Below are 14,980 nucleotides of genomic sequence, written 5' to 3'. Positions count from 1 at the left end.
AGAGCATTGGCCTGCGGACTCAAGGGTCCCAGGTTCGATTCCGGTCAAGGGCATGTACCTTGGTTGCAGGCACATACCCAGTGGGGAGTGTGCAGGAAGCAGCTGATCAATGTTTCTGTATCATTGATGTTTCTAACTCTCTATCCCTCTTCTTTCCTCTCTGTAAAAAATCAATAAAATATATTTTTAAAATAAATAAATAAATATTATACAATGGATTTGGTAAGAATAGTTTTTATATAGACATCTTGTTTGATGTGGGAAGTAAGTTATTGCAGCAGCATGTAGATCTGCTAATCTGATCCACTTTATTTATATTTTGATTTCATGAATAGTCTATCTTTGATTAGCAATGGCTATTAACATTTTGCTTTGATTTTGTTTCTTGTTTATCTAATCATTGACCAGCTATAAATAAATCCCTTAAGAACTCAGGAAGTGAAATCACAGAATTTTTTTGTAATGCAAATAACTGTCCCAACTGTAGTGTTTTGTAAACTCCCAATTATTCATTACCTCTGCAGAGCAATGAGAGAATAAAGGAGTTAATTTACGGGGATAGTAAATTTTAAATTCAGAAGAAACCATAGACCTATTCTTTAATGCCATGTTCTCTCCTCATCTGCTCATTAAAAGGAAGACATTTCTTCCTCAAATAAAGAGTTGCTTTTTCTTGCATAGCAGTTCTCAGAGTATTTGTCTGCCAACCCCTGGTTTGTCTCCAAGGTCCTTTAAGGGAGTCTGCAAGGTCTAACCTATTTTCATGAGAACAGCTTGTTTTTCTCAGTGTGCAACTGTGGGCACAACTACTGGCACCATATACATGTCAGGACAGTGGCACCAAACCGTGCTAGTAATCACTGTATTCTCATACTCTGTTTTCACAAAACCCAGACTCACCTAAGACTTTTGTTGATGAAAAAGTGAAAATTGAAAGAAAAAAAAAAAGTGAAAATTATTGCCCTGGCCAGCATGGCTCAATGATTAGAGCATCTGCCCAAAGACCAAAGTGTCTCAGTTTCCATTCCTGGTCAAGGGCACACACCTGGGTTGCATGTTCCACCTGTCCAGATGGGTGCAGGAGGCAGCCAATTGATGTGTCTCTCTCACATTGATGTTTCTCTCTCCCTCTCCCCTTCCTCCACACTCTTTTCCTCTCCCTCCCTCCTTTCCACTGTCTTTAAAAATCAATGGAAAAAATATACTCCAGTGAGGATTAACAAAAACAAAAAAAGTAAAAATTATTAATTTTATTTCATCTCAATTCTTGAATACAAGTCATGTTGTTATTCTTTTTTGATAAAATGGGGAGTACACATAAAGCACTCTGCAGTTACATTGTGAGTTGAACTAGCTGCTTTCTTCATGAATGCATTTTTAGTTGAAGAAAAACTGATAGGCAGACTGGTTATTCAAACTTGTATATTTGGCAGACATTTTCTTGAAAATTGATTAAATGAGCATGGCATTTCAAGAAAAAAAGAATATTGCCCTAACTGATTTGCTCAGTGGATAGAGCGTTGACCTGCAGACTGAAGGGTCCTGGGTTCAATTCCAGTGAAGGGCACATGCCTGGGTTGTGGGCTCAGTCCCCAGTGTGGGGCATGCAGGAAGCAGCCAATCAGTGATTCTCTCTCATCATTGATTTTTTCGTCTCTCTCTCCCTCTTCCTCTCTGAAATCAATAAGAATATTTATTGCAATAATAAAATTTGAGCTTTAAAGCAAAAATTAGATTTTTTAAAAACTATGAATCTCACAACTTTCCAACACAAGGACTTTTCTGATAAATTGGTATTGATATTAAATTTTTATTGAATAAAAAAAGAAGTCAACATTTGTAAGATCAGCATAATCTATCGGACCAATATTTTCCAAATGATCACTGCATCGTATTATAAAATCATGCATGGGTAAAAGATCCATCTAAAGCATAAAATAAAATTTAATTTGACAGTATGAAAAGTTAATCGGTAAGGTTTCAGATTCCACACTGCAACAAATCTTTTGGTGTAACAAAAAAGGAATAGCCACAATTACTTATAAAAGATATTAAAATACTCTCTTCTTCACAAGCTACATAACTATATGAGGCCTTTTTTTTTTTCATGTACTGCAACCGATAAAATACATTGCAATAGATTGAGTTAGAAGTGAATATGAGAATCCAATTGCCTTCTGTTAAACCAGATACAGTAGTATCCCCCCTTACCCACCGGGGATATGTTTCAAGGCCTCCAGTGGATATTTGAAACTGCAGATAGTACTGAACCCTATATATACTATATCTACCTATGATAAAGTTTAATTTATAAATTAGTCACTGTAAGATTAACAACTAATAAAATAGAATAATTATAACAGTATACTCTAATAAGAGATGATATGAGATAGATGATGCAATGCCTGCATGATGAGACAAAGTGAGGTACTCAGAATGGCATGCAATTTAAAACTTATGAATTGTTTATTTCTGGAATTTTCCATTTAATATTTCTGGACCACAGTTGACCGTGGGTAGCTGAAACTGCAGAAAGAGAAAATGCAGATAAGAGGGGACTACTGATGTTTGCCAAAATGTACAACTAAAGTTTTTCCTTGTTTATTTTGGAATATGTAGTTGTTTTTCATAAAAACATATGCTATTTTAATATGTAATGGGTTTGTTTTTTTAATGAATTAAATATATTTTTAATTTTTTGTTTTAATTTTTAATATGGTACATTATTACCAACTGATGTAACCTACATAACCAAAATTTCTTTGGTGTGTTCAATAGGTTTTACTAAAATCCACTGGTGTTAAGCATTCTTAAAGTTATTTTGTTCCTGGTTGAATAGGGTAGGCATAGAGATCTGCAGTTATCAGGGGGTTACCATAGATTTGGGGCTATAGGTGATTTAGTTTGGCTACTGCAGCTAAAGTCATTCAGAGCTAGACTGGAGAAAAACAGTGTCCAGGGCCCTGCAAGCTTGTGTGCTAGCCTCACCTTTGATGAGGGGCATCTACTTATGCCACTTACCACTTTCTAGAGACCAGCCCAAGAATGATTGCATGTATGGTGGTTTGGGGGAATGTACCTGGATGAGTACCTTTCAAGAATGCCTAATCCTCCCCTACCACTCCACCACACCCCTGTTATATCCTCATTACACCCCCATTACCAGATGTAACAAGTTCATTTTAAGAAACTGGGAAAAGATAGAAAAGGGGGAAATTAATGCTTGTACCTTCCTAAACCTAAAGGCATGCATTATTAAATTCTATTGTATTTTTTAACAGTTTTACAAATAAAACATTTTTAGATACAAAGGTTTAAAGCAGTTTAACATAGTTTTAAAAATATACATGTGTAGTTTTTCTCCTTCAGTGCTTTCCTAATATGACTAGTATTTTTATTTAACATATTATCTATATATTTAGAAAATTCTCACCCACCCAGAGATAAGCATTTTAACATTTGTGATGAACAGCCATGCAAGCATGTACACACACTGATGTTTGTATGAATGGGGTTGTCTGTTGCATGCTGCTCTGATAGTACCTGCATTCGTTCTCAGCTCTAGGCCTCACTTTTGCAGATCAGTAAATGCATACCTGATGTACAATGATAGTTTCCCCTGTAATCAAGGCTCTTTTTCTTGGGGAAAAGACTAGAAGTGGTGGTTGATTGGAGAGTTAAAGTGAAAAATCTCAGACTTGAGGTGTAAGGTAGTCAGTGCAAATGCAGGTCCTCTGTCATCCTCCTTTTCATTCCCTAGTTTGTGCAGCCCCTAGGATTTTAGAGAAATGATGGAGCTGGAACCAAAAGAACAAAGTAGTCTAATTAGTGGCTGAGGCTTGAGGAATGTCGATATGTGTGTGTGTGTGTGTGTGTGTGTGTGTGTGTGTGTGTGTGTGTGTGTGTCTTTTTGTCTTTATTTAAATATCTCTCAAGAGGTCAGGGAGATGAACCTCATCAAACATTAACAGGTCAGGATATTATGGTGACTTCCTGTTCACTTCTCTCTTGAGTTTAGCAAATATTTGAGGGAAGGGAGTGATAAAAAGCTGAATAAGGGTACAGTTCTGCTCTTGAGTATTTAGTAGGGAAAATGACTACAATACAAGGCAGAGAAAGTGCTAAATTGAAGGTGTAGATAATGATGAAGCTGGTAACTATGGAGAGAATGAGAAAAGACCTCCTGGAGGTCCGTTGACCTACTAGCTGGAGAAGGATTTCAGTAATGCCTAGGGGGCTGGCCGACATAAATTTCAAAACTGAAGGAGCCGTGATCTGGTGAGGCCAAAGAAGTGCACAGAAGGAACAGAAGGCAAGAGCACTGACAGGGATAATGTGCCAAAGAGGGAACCCAAAGATACCAGGGGATGGGTTTTGTTCTGTGAATAGGAGGAAACTGGTTCAGATTTTTCACTCCCATCACAGACTACCTCTCACCAGCATACGTAGTCACTCAGATAAGCACTTAGGAAATAAGCAAACTGGTAAAGGAGTGTGGGTTTGGAGGGGGTGTATTAAGAAGACATTCATTTGTTATTTCACAGATTGTACAGGTCAGACAGAATTCCAGGCACAGGTTAACTGGATCCTCTGCGCATGATCTCACAGGCTGAAATAAGTGTATTGGTTGGACTGCAATTGCATCTCATCTCCCCAGCCCACATGGTTTTGGTAGATTTCAAGATCTTGAGGTTGTTGGCAGTAGAGTAAGGAATATGATTTTTTTAAACTGTCTCTTAATTGAGCCACTGCCATGTGCCAAATACAGACACAAACTTACATGCATTATCGGTTGACCCCTAATAACAACTGTACAAAGCACTATTGTCCTCTTTTTGAGAAAAGGGCACAGAGAGTACATGGAATACTGTTTTTGTTTTGTTTTTTTCTCTTCCTGATGAGCAGAGAAAGATTCTCTGGTGGTTTTGCTTGCTTACTGTCTTACCCCCAGAAGCCTGAATTTAGATGGAGAGGAAAGCCTTTATTTAAAAGTCTCATTATCATTCCTCCATGACAGGAGGGGGGCATATTTGCATAACAAAACGCTGATGAAAACATTCCCTGGACAACTTAAATAACCTACAGCTTAGGACTCCATCTCCTCATGAAGCAGGTGTCTGCTTGGCAGCTTTACAGAAGAAACATGTTTTGGCCACAATACAGAAGATATTGATGTCTCGAAGTTTTGCTTTTTTTTTCTGCTTAGGGTTGAGTGTGTCTCCCTCTGTCTATTGTTTTCAAACATACCAAAATATAAAGAGAAGAAACCATCATTCATATTTAACTTATCAAGATTTCAGCACAACTAGTTTGTCCCCTCTTTCTTCCCCTCCTCTTTAGTCTTTTTACAGTTGAATTGTTCCTATAAAGTCGATATATTTAGTTATGTCTCTTAAGTGTCTTTTAATGTAGAGTAGTTCCCTTTCCCCAGTTCTCCCTTTTTTATGCCATTGATTTGTTGGGAAAAGTGTCAGCCTTCCTGAGAACAGACCCTCCTGGGTTTTTCCGTTTGCTTCCTTTAGGGCATCCTTTCGCTGTTCCCATGTCCGTTTTTACTTACTTACTCTACTTACAGCTGAGTGAAAGGCATGATTTGATTTGAAAGGTTGGTTAAATTCAGGCTCACCTTTTTTGTCAAGAATATATACTAGGCAAGCCGTGGGCAAACTACAGCCCCGCAGGCCGGATCCTGCCCGTTTGAAATTAATAAAACAACAACAAAAAAAAGACCGTACCCTTTTATGTAATGATGTTTACTTTGAATTTATATTAGTTCACACAAACACTCCATCCATGCTTTTGTTCCGGCCCTCCGGTCCAGTTTAAGAACCCATTGTGGCCCTCGAGTCAAAAAGTTTGCCCACCCCTGTAGGTGGTGCTGTGTGCTTCATGAAGTAAATAAAGGTTGGGTTATTTTAAGTTAGGCCATGCTAAGATGGACCAGTGGATTCAGGCAGTGATGGCACAACGCCTCCATTTTAAGACACAGACCTTCATTTTCATGGTTTCATCTATTGATCTTTTCCTATTTCTATTTGTTAACCCTAAGATAGTATAGTTAGTCACCCCCTAAAAAATTAATGTGCAGTTCTTTCCTTTTCATTGCCAGTTTTGAGCATAAGGGATTGGCGCTTGGTTATCTGCATTAGTTATCACTGTTTTGTGGGATTTTTTATTTATTACCGCCCCCCCCCCCCCCATTAGCTTTCCCTTTGATTTTCTTTTATATTTACAAGGTATTTCAGTGTATTACAGCCACTGCTCTTTCTGAATCCTAGAGACGGGGAATGGGTGGCTTTTTCTTCTTCTTCTTTTTTTTTTTTGATGGAAGGAAATTCCTGGGCTGCCTCGATAGGCAGAGCTTTAGAATGTCCCTCACTTGGGGGAATGATGGGGTTTTGTGGCCTGGAGGTGCAGGTTGGTGTAGTGTCCCCGAGTGCTCAGTGGGACCGGTCATCATTGGAGTATAATGCATTTCTTTGGCTGTTTATCTGGTCACAGCTCCTTTTTATACACAGAAATGACCACTTTTGCAACCTTGCTGAGCATAAGGATTTTAGAAAGAAAAAGTTGTTTTTTTAAAAAGATTATTTAGATTCCTTAATTAGGAACTGCAGTAGGACACTGGGATTATTAGTGGTTACATAGAATTGGTTATTTTCTTCTTAATTTTAAGAATATTTAAGCAGAAGAGTAATAAAAAATAGTTTGTGTCCAGTAATTTTCCTCAATGAAATTAAACTAAAAATGGAAAGGTGGGACATGTAACAGCCAGGATGGTCATCAAAAGGAAATGAAATTTATCTCATAGTGTCTTTGAATTATGCACATAAACTAAACATAAAACAGACTGTGCAATGATATTGACTAGATGCTTTAAAATAAGCTCAGGGGGCAGAAAGTTAAATATTTAGATTAGTGTGGAATGTTAGCTTTGTAGCAGTGTGCCATTGATGGAGTATTCCTGGAACACGTCTCCTCTGCTTGTTTTAACATCTGACCTTGGTCCCTGGAATGGAATGTGTAGACGGGAAGACACTCAGCTATATGGGTGCGTTTGTTTGACATTTTCTCTTTGTTGTATAAGCCATTTAGTTGTTTCTTTGCACTCTCTTTAGTACTATTGAAAATTTGGTGGCTTTCTAGAATCAAGACAGTATGGATCTGTCATTTCATTATGAACTGTTTGGATTCACTAACTTTTCCCCCCAGAAAGACTAGACACTTGAGTCTGAGACTGAACTTGTCTTTTTCATCCTGTGTTTATAGTGAGGAGATTGATTCCATCAACACTCTGGTGCCCTGCACAAAGATGGAAACTTAGTAGGCACTTTGGAATGAGAATGTCTATTTTTTTGTCTCTCTCCCTCTACTAGATATATCATCCTATGTAAACTGATTCATTCCATCTGCTAGGCAGAAATGGAATGGCATTAATGGTTTTCTAATAAAGTTAATTTCTTTTCATATTCTCATGGTCACTTAATTTGACAGTGGTATTTTTCCTGATGTCTATTTCTTATTTTCCTTATAGATATATCTATGTAAGAACAGTGCTTTCTTGACTGGTGTGGTTAATTTTCTCACCCGAGGATATTATTCCATTGATTTTTAGAGAGTAGAAGAGAGAGAAAAGACAGAGAGAAATATCCTTGTGAGAGAAACACATTGATTGGTTGCCTCCTGCTTGAGCCCATACCAGGGCCCGGACCAGGGAGGAGCCTGCAACCAAGGTACATGCCCTTGACCGGAATCGAATCCAGGACCCTTTGGTCTGCAGGATGACGTTCTGTCCACTGAACCAAACTGGCTAGGGCTGGTTGTGGTAATTTTCAGTGGATGATTTCTTCATCATTTGGTTAAAGGAAAAGCCGATAGCTTTCTTTTTTTCCTCTCCTATAAAATGGATAATAATGAGCATTCCTCACCACTGCTCGTTTCTCTTTAATATGATAATGAACTCCCTGTTCTGATTAACCTCACTGAGCTGCAGTGGGAATGAGATGTGTTTTGAAATATATTAAGCACTGCATAATGGCACATTGCAAATGGTATTGCTATGCCAGGAGGACTTGAAGCTCAAGGCTTAAACACAGCTTCATTTGGAGTGTCATTCAGAATGCAGTTCCTCAAGTACCATTTGCTTTTCTTGATTCCTGGGCTCTTACAAAGTCCATAAATTGCATTACACTTAATACAGACAGAAATTGTGATGTAACTGTCTTTTGGCACGTTGTTTTCTAGTAAATAGGAGAATGATCAGTAACCAAGAGGATGGACAAGAAAAGAGAGTTTATAAGTAGATTGTTACCTTGTTTTTAGTGTTATCATTTTCAATGGTGATTTTATAATTTCTTATTTTTAACTTTTTATTATGGAAAATTTCACACATATACAAAAGTAGAGAGGTTTTTAGCATAATGTTTTTAACGGTTTGAATCAAGATTCACATCTATACCATCTCTACATTTGGTTGGTCTCATGAGTCTCTTATAATAATTATTCTGTGTTCCTTTTTGTCCTATCTTTTTTCCCTTGCCTTGTATTTGTTGAGGGACCCAGATTGTTTGTCCTCTAACTTCCTGTAGTGTAGATGTTTTTTATTGCATCTCTGTGGTGTTGTTTAGCATGTTCTTGTTTAAAGGCTTGTTTAAATTTGGGTTAGAATTGGGGGTGGGGCAGCATGTACTTCTATCTGGAGATACATAATGATTAGTTAGTTGTCTCTTCTTTGGTAATTTCAACAGCCATCAATTCTCTTTACCTAGATCTGCTAGTTAATTGCCTGTACCTTGTTATATTTAGTTGTTTACTTGTCTTAGCTATTTTAATGTAGTTAATGAAATTTAAAAGTCATTTTACATATTTTCCAAATAGCCTTATATAAAGACTAGAGGCCAAACGCACAAAATTCGTGCAATGGCCTCGGCTCTAGCAGCTGTGGCGGCTTGCCTCGGCCCTCGCAGCCCCAGCTTCATCTGGAAGGACATCCAGCTGTTTGGTCTAATTAGCATATTACACTTTTATTATTATAGATTATACCAATTTACATAGCCAACAGCCATGCACCAGAAAACTCAAATTTTAATTTTTGTATTTCATAGATGAGGTATCTGAGGCTAAAGAAGAATCAGAGTTATCCCCAAAATCATATACTACAATATCCAGAGTTTAATATGAGTCTTGCCTTAATTCTGTACATCACACTAGCTTCCTTCTCTTCTTTTACCACAGCCCCAGGTCATTGCTCATCTTCATTTAGGAGAAAGTAAGAAATAAAGAAGGGAAAGTGAGAGATCAAAAGAAAGGAACTGAACAGTGAGCAGCAAAGTTAGACACAAAATGTTTCCACAACATTCCCCAGTTTCTCCTCATTTTGATGCCCTCGTGCTTATGATACAGCCACTGATTATCATTACTTAAGTCTACTAATTCATTGCCTGATCCTCTGTATTTTTCAATATATATATTTGACCAAACACCAGTGGCTTTAGAATCTTAATTTCAAACTTTGCCAGAAAGACTACTTTTTATTGTAGCACCTTCTCCCATGCCCTTTAAAGACCATTTATTAATACTATAAAAAGTACCAGAGCTTGAATCCTGTGAGAACATTCCAAGTTTAGTCCATCTAAACAAGCCATTTTTTCTAGCACTTCTATCTTAATTTATCAGTGGGTATATTTATGAAGAAATTTAATCTAGACGTGTTCGATAAACCTTGTCATTAAAAGTTATTTCAAAAGCCATTTTATTATATAATAAACATTTCTCTAATTTATTTCATTTAAGTTATCTTCCTAAAATAGTAATTTAATTTTACTTTTGGCAAATAGTTACTTCTCAAAGGTTGAGCTGAATTTTGAATGTAGTAATGTTACATAGAAGCTAAATTTAGTAGTTAGCAGTATCCCACTTCTAGTTTAAATCCAAGTGGACTTTTAAAAGTCTAAAATATATTGGCCTCTCCCAAGACCCACACTCTGATATTAACAAATGCCAAAAGAGATGTGCAAACAGGAAACTATGTGATCCTTTAAAAAAAATTTAAAATCATATAGTCATTTTTCCACTTGGCCTTCACCCACCAAAATCAAAAGGATCTACAATAATCCTTTGGAAGTTTTAGAAGTCTTTGTTTTTCTTCCCCCATCTCACTATTTATATGTTTTAAATGCTACCTGATACAGCAAACAAATGTAAATGATGTCCTTTCAAAGTTCACTGACTTCCTCTCTGAAGTAATCTAAAATTCTGGAGCCATAATACAGACCATCAGATAAAAGTGTGATACTTTATATTTGAGAAACATGAAGTGCCTTAAATGATTAAATGGAACCACAAGAGCATTTTTTTTTTCCAGTTTCTAGAAGGAATTGTGTCACTCCTTTAACTGAATCAGAATGAGATTTTAGTTCAGGAGAATGGAAACTCCTTAGGGGACTGTGGGTAAGTAGATCCTGGTATAGAAAAGGTGTTTGATGGGCCACAGACTCTAAGGCCAGGGAGGTTGCTGGTCTCAGGACCAACCACATAGAGCCCCCCTCTCTGCCACTTGTGACATCCCCTCCAGTTGGCCTTCTGGACCCTGCCCAGTCACTCAGGCTTCCCAGCCTCCGCCACTTCCCTATTGAATTCTCTGAATACCATAGGCAGTGTGTGAGAGTCCTTATCACCAGTGAAATGGACTGAATTATTGTGAAATATTGATGCATTTAAATCCCAGATTAACAGCAGTTTATAACAGACCTCCTTCTGATGAAAACGTATTTTTAATAGATGCGGATCCAAGAGCCCCATTGCCCTCAGGAGAGAATCTCACCTCCTTGCACGGATTCAGGCCCTTCATGATCTGCACCTCTGCTCCTCATTCTCAGCCACCAGTCTGGTCGGTACTGAGCTCCTGGCAGTCTCTACTGACACATGGTGTGCCTTCTTTACCCCTAAGCTTTTTGCCGGAAATTCAATCCTTTTGTAAATTAGCTTCTTGTCCTTTAGAAGTTACCTTAACTGTATCCTCTGGAAAGCTTGTCTGACTCTACAGAGGTGGATTAATTGCCATACTGGGCTGGTTGCTGCTATAGAACTGTGTTGATTCCTTTAGAGAGAATATGTCATACTGTATGGAAATTGCCAGTAAATTCTCCATATCCCTCTGTAATCTCTGAATTTCATGAGTAATAAGACTGGGCTATGCATAGTGTTAGATGCATAGTAGATGTTTAATAAATACTTGCTAAATTTTTGCTCCAGTTCTGCTACTAACTGACCAAAATCTGTATACCCTGAAACTTCCACTCACTGACCTATTGTTAATCCCCGGGCCTCAAGAATAAATCTAATCTCATGTTTACATGATAGCCCTTCAGAATCTAGATTTCTGCGGAATGGCTACCCAGAAAGAATGAGATATTTCAGAAGGAGTGATTTCCTTTCTTTCGCCCTTCCTTCCTCCCCCAACGATATTTTTCCATTGATTTTTAGAGAGAGCAGAAAACAGAGGCAAGACAAAGAAAAACATCAATGTGAGAGAAGCACATCGATTGGTTGCCTCCTGATTGAACTCTGATCAGGGCCTGGACCTGGGAGGAGCCTGCAACTGCAGTACATGCCCTTGACTGGAATCGAATCCGGGACCCTTCGGTCCGTAGGCCAACACTTTATCTAAGCCAAACCAGCTAGGGCCAGAAGGATTTCTTATACCTGGGCAGAGCATCCTTACTTGCTAAAGAACAGTTGTCAGGGATAGAGGAATAAAGGCTAGCTTTCCTCCTAGAGAATGGTAGGCAAAGATCTTAATGGTTTTTGTTCCCAGCCCCTGCATCCTGTGCTGGGCCCCAGCACTGTGTGAGAAAAGGCAGGAAGAAATAAAGCATAGATACTGACAACATTCAAGTAGGACAACAGTTATAAGAAGTTCTTAAAAGTGACTCTACTGAGATCAAATTTTTTAGCTTGATTTTATGTTAACAACTTTGAAGACTGGGAAGCCCTGAAGTTAGCTCTGGAAACACACAGCCTTAGGAAAGCCTTTCTAAGCTAGATGGCTGCCCCTTGATTTAGATGAATTACATTCCAGGCAAGAGGAAGAACAGGTTTTGAAATTCATTGACAAGAATAACTTTAAGAAATCATAACTAATTTTATGCAGCAAGAGGTGAGTTGATGGTGTGTAGTGGATATGGGAAGAAGGAATCAATGGAAATTCTTATTACAGTTAGGAGTTGTCTTTGATTCAGAAGAAATTGAGAGTTATTGAAGATTGTAAGAAGGGAATTAAATCATCAGGAAGATCTGATAATGGGTTTTGAAGGAGATGTGACTTTGTTTTAGGCATTTTGTCATATCAAAAAAAAAAAAAATTAAACAAATTGTTGAGAACACATCACCAAAACTGTCAGGGTGATGATTCAGATAGTCCTCTGTGGCTCCATCCTAAAAAGGGCATGTTAGCCTGTTTTTCTGACACATATTCTTAAGAAACTTTCCCAGTGCTACTATCCGGACCTCCATTTATTTCCAGCACCATTTGCCCCTTGGACCCGATTCTCATCTAAAGATATTCGAGTGTGGCAAAAATAACTTTCCAACAAAACCTTGAGATAAATTACTGTAAACCCTCATTCTATATTTGCAGCAGGGACAGGAATTAACAGCTGGAACAGCCCTGGGAGCTAGCGTGGAGTCTCCACACCGTGGAGGCCTTGCCCTAGCCAGGATCTCACAGCTGCCCCGAGAGGCCTTTTCTGGGGCTCCCAGCCTCGCTCTGGATGATGCTTGTTCTCTTGCCCCCAACCACCAATTCTCCAGGCCCCTGAACTACCCATTCTCACGTCTTTTCCTAAATTTTCGTGAAAGGTCTCAGGACAGATCTCCAAAGAGTTTCTCTTCCTTTGTGAGACATTTGTGAACTCCGATCACATCACCCACTAGTTGGCCTGCAGCCATTGGTTACATACATATCTCAGCCTAATCTTTACATAATTTACCATCCGAGCCCCACAGTATATGTGCAGGGGGCTTCCTGATCTGTTTACCAGACTGTTCCCAGCCCCTGCATCTCGTGCTGGGCCCCAGCACTGTGAGAAAAGAAAAACTTGGAGGAAATCCAACATGAAGAAAATGATTGAAAGATTGGAAAGAGGAGCTGCTATGAGAAAAGTGTGAAGGAACTGGATGGGTTTAGTTCAGAGAAGAGGGAAGACATGACATAGGTGGAGAGAACAGTCCGAAGTTCCTTTGCTTGTTTCATTTTAATCATAGTTGTAATATCCATAAAGATACTTACAAATGTTCTCCCTTGTTTAGTGATGACTATTTGTGTCGGATGTTACAGTGCTAGGATGGATGGGCTGAGGTGCTCCGTCTCTTCTGGAGGACTTTGCTCCCTGTGTTTTCTCTCTCTCCTGATTTGCTGTGAGATCTGATGGTGAGAGAGGTGAGCTGATGTTCATGGACATGTAGGATGTGGGAGTGTGGAACTCCTGCAGGTATGTTTGCCTGATGGACTCCAGATGGGGAGCCCGAACATTTGCTGAATCTTTCCTCCTACCTCATTAGGTCTGAGAGCTGGTAAAACCTGGAGTCAGGAGGTAGGTAGAGTGTGTTTGGCCTGTGGGAATCTTCAGGTATGAGACATTTGGAAATAATGATGATAATAATAGCAGCAGCTATTCATTCAGGATAATCCATTGAGCTCTTTATATTCATTATCTCATTTACTCTTAACAACCACCTATTACAAAAGTACTATTATTATCCTCATTTTCCAATGAGATATTAGGCCCAGATTGTTGAAAAAGTGTGTCTAGGGTCATAATTGGTAAGCTGCCTATCGGGATTTAAAGCCACTTCTGTCTGGCCACGGAGCTTAATGTGGTTTCATTTTTCTTAAACAACTTTATTGAGATATAATTCATATACCATACAATTCAATTTTTTGTACATTATTTTTTAATTGTGATAAAATATACATGACATAAAATTTGCCATTGTAACCATTTTGAGTGTACAATTCACTGACATTAATTATATTCGCAATGTTTTGCAACAGTTACCACTATTTCCAAAACTTTTTCATTGCCTCAAACAGAAGCTAACCATTATGCAGTAATTCCCTATTCCCTCCCCACAAAAGCCTCCAATAGTCTCTAAGCTACATTCTGTCTCTAGATATTTAATAAAAGTGGAATCATATTTGTTCTTTAATGTCTGGCTTCTTTCGCTTAGCATACTGTTTTCAGGGTTCATCAGTGTTGTAACATGTTAGAATTTCATTCCTTTTATGGCTAAATAATATTCCATTGTTTTGATATACCACATTCTGTTTAGCCATTCATCTGTTGATGGTACTCGCGTCATTTCCACCCTTTTGCTGTTGTGCAGAGCCCAGGTTTTAACCAAGAAGTACATTACAACGTAGCCGAGGACCACCCTGGGATGGGATCTCCTGACCTCAGTCCTGGGCATCTCACCATGTTGCAGGAGAGTCCACGTCATACTGGCACTTCGTAGTATTTGCAGGAATCAGACATACCTGGGTTTTGAAATACATGTCTTTCTCATGTAGTTGTGGGACACGTTACTCAGCCTCTCTCACTCTGGGTTTTCTCAATATTTAAGGTGGAATAATATCTACCCTTCAGGATTATTTTATGACAAATAATACACAGTAGTTATTTTTTTAATGGCTCATTTGCTGGGGTTTAGATATTTTCTTCTGTATATTTTTACTGACATGGAATTTCACAAGTATGAAATGAAGAAAAATTTCAGTTCTGTTTGTTTTTGTAACATTGGAAGAATAAATGTTTTCTTTTTTATCCCCCAAAGGGCCCTTATGTTCCTTTGTGTTTTTGCCCCTTTAAAAAAAAACAACAGCCCTGACCGGTTTGGCTCAGTGGATAGAGCGTCGGCCTGCGGACTCAAGGGTCCCAGGTTCGATTCTGGTCAAGGGCATGTACCCCAGTGGGGGTTGTGC

At 38.5% G+C, this 14,980-nt stretch overlaps 1 protein-coding gene across 1 annotated transcript in view; it reads left to right on the top strand.

Annotated features, from left to right (window-relative positions):
* RBPMS (RNA binding protein with multiple splicing) overlaps positions 1 to 14,980 on the top strand; it is a 74,011-nt gene that overhangs the window by 41,982 nt on the left and 17,049 nt on the right. The gene's annotated exons all lie outside the window — the stretch shown is intronic.

Source organism: Myotis brandtii, unplaced genomic scaffold, assembly GCF_000412655.1.
Source record: "Myotis brandtii unplaced genomic scaffold, ASM41265v1 scaffold185, whole genome shotgun sequence".
NCBI classification, from domain to species: domain Eukaryota; kingdom Metazoa; phylum Chordata; class Mammalia; order Chiroptera; family Vespertilionidae; genus Myotis; species Myotis brandtii.
This window is presented reverse-complemented; position numbering and strand designations above follow the sequence as displayed.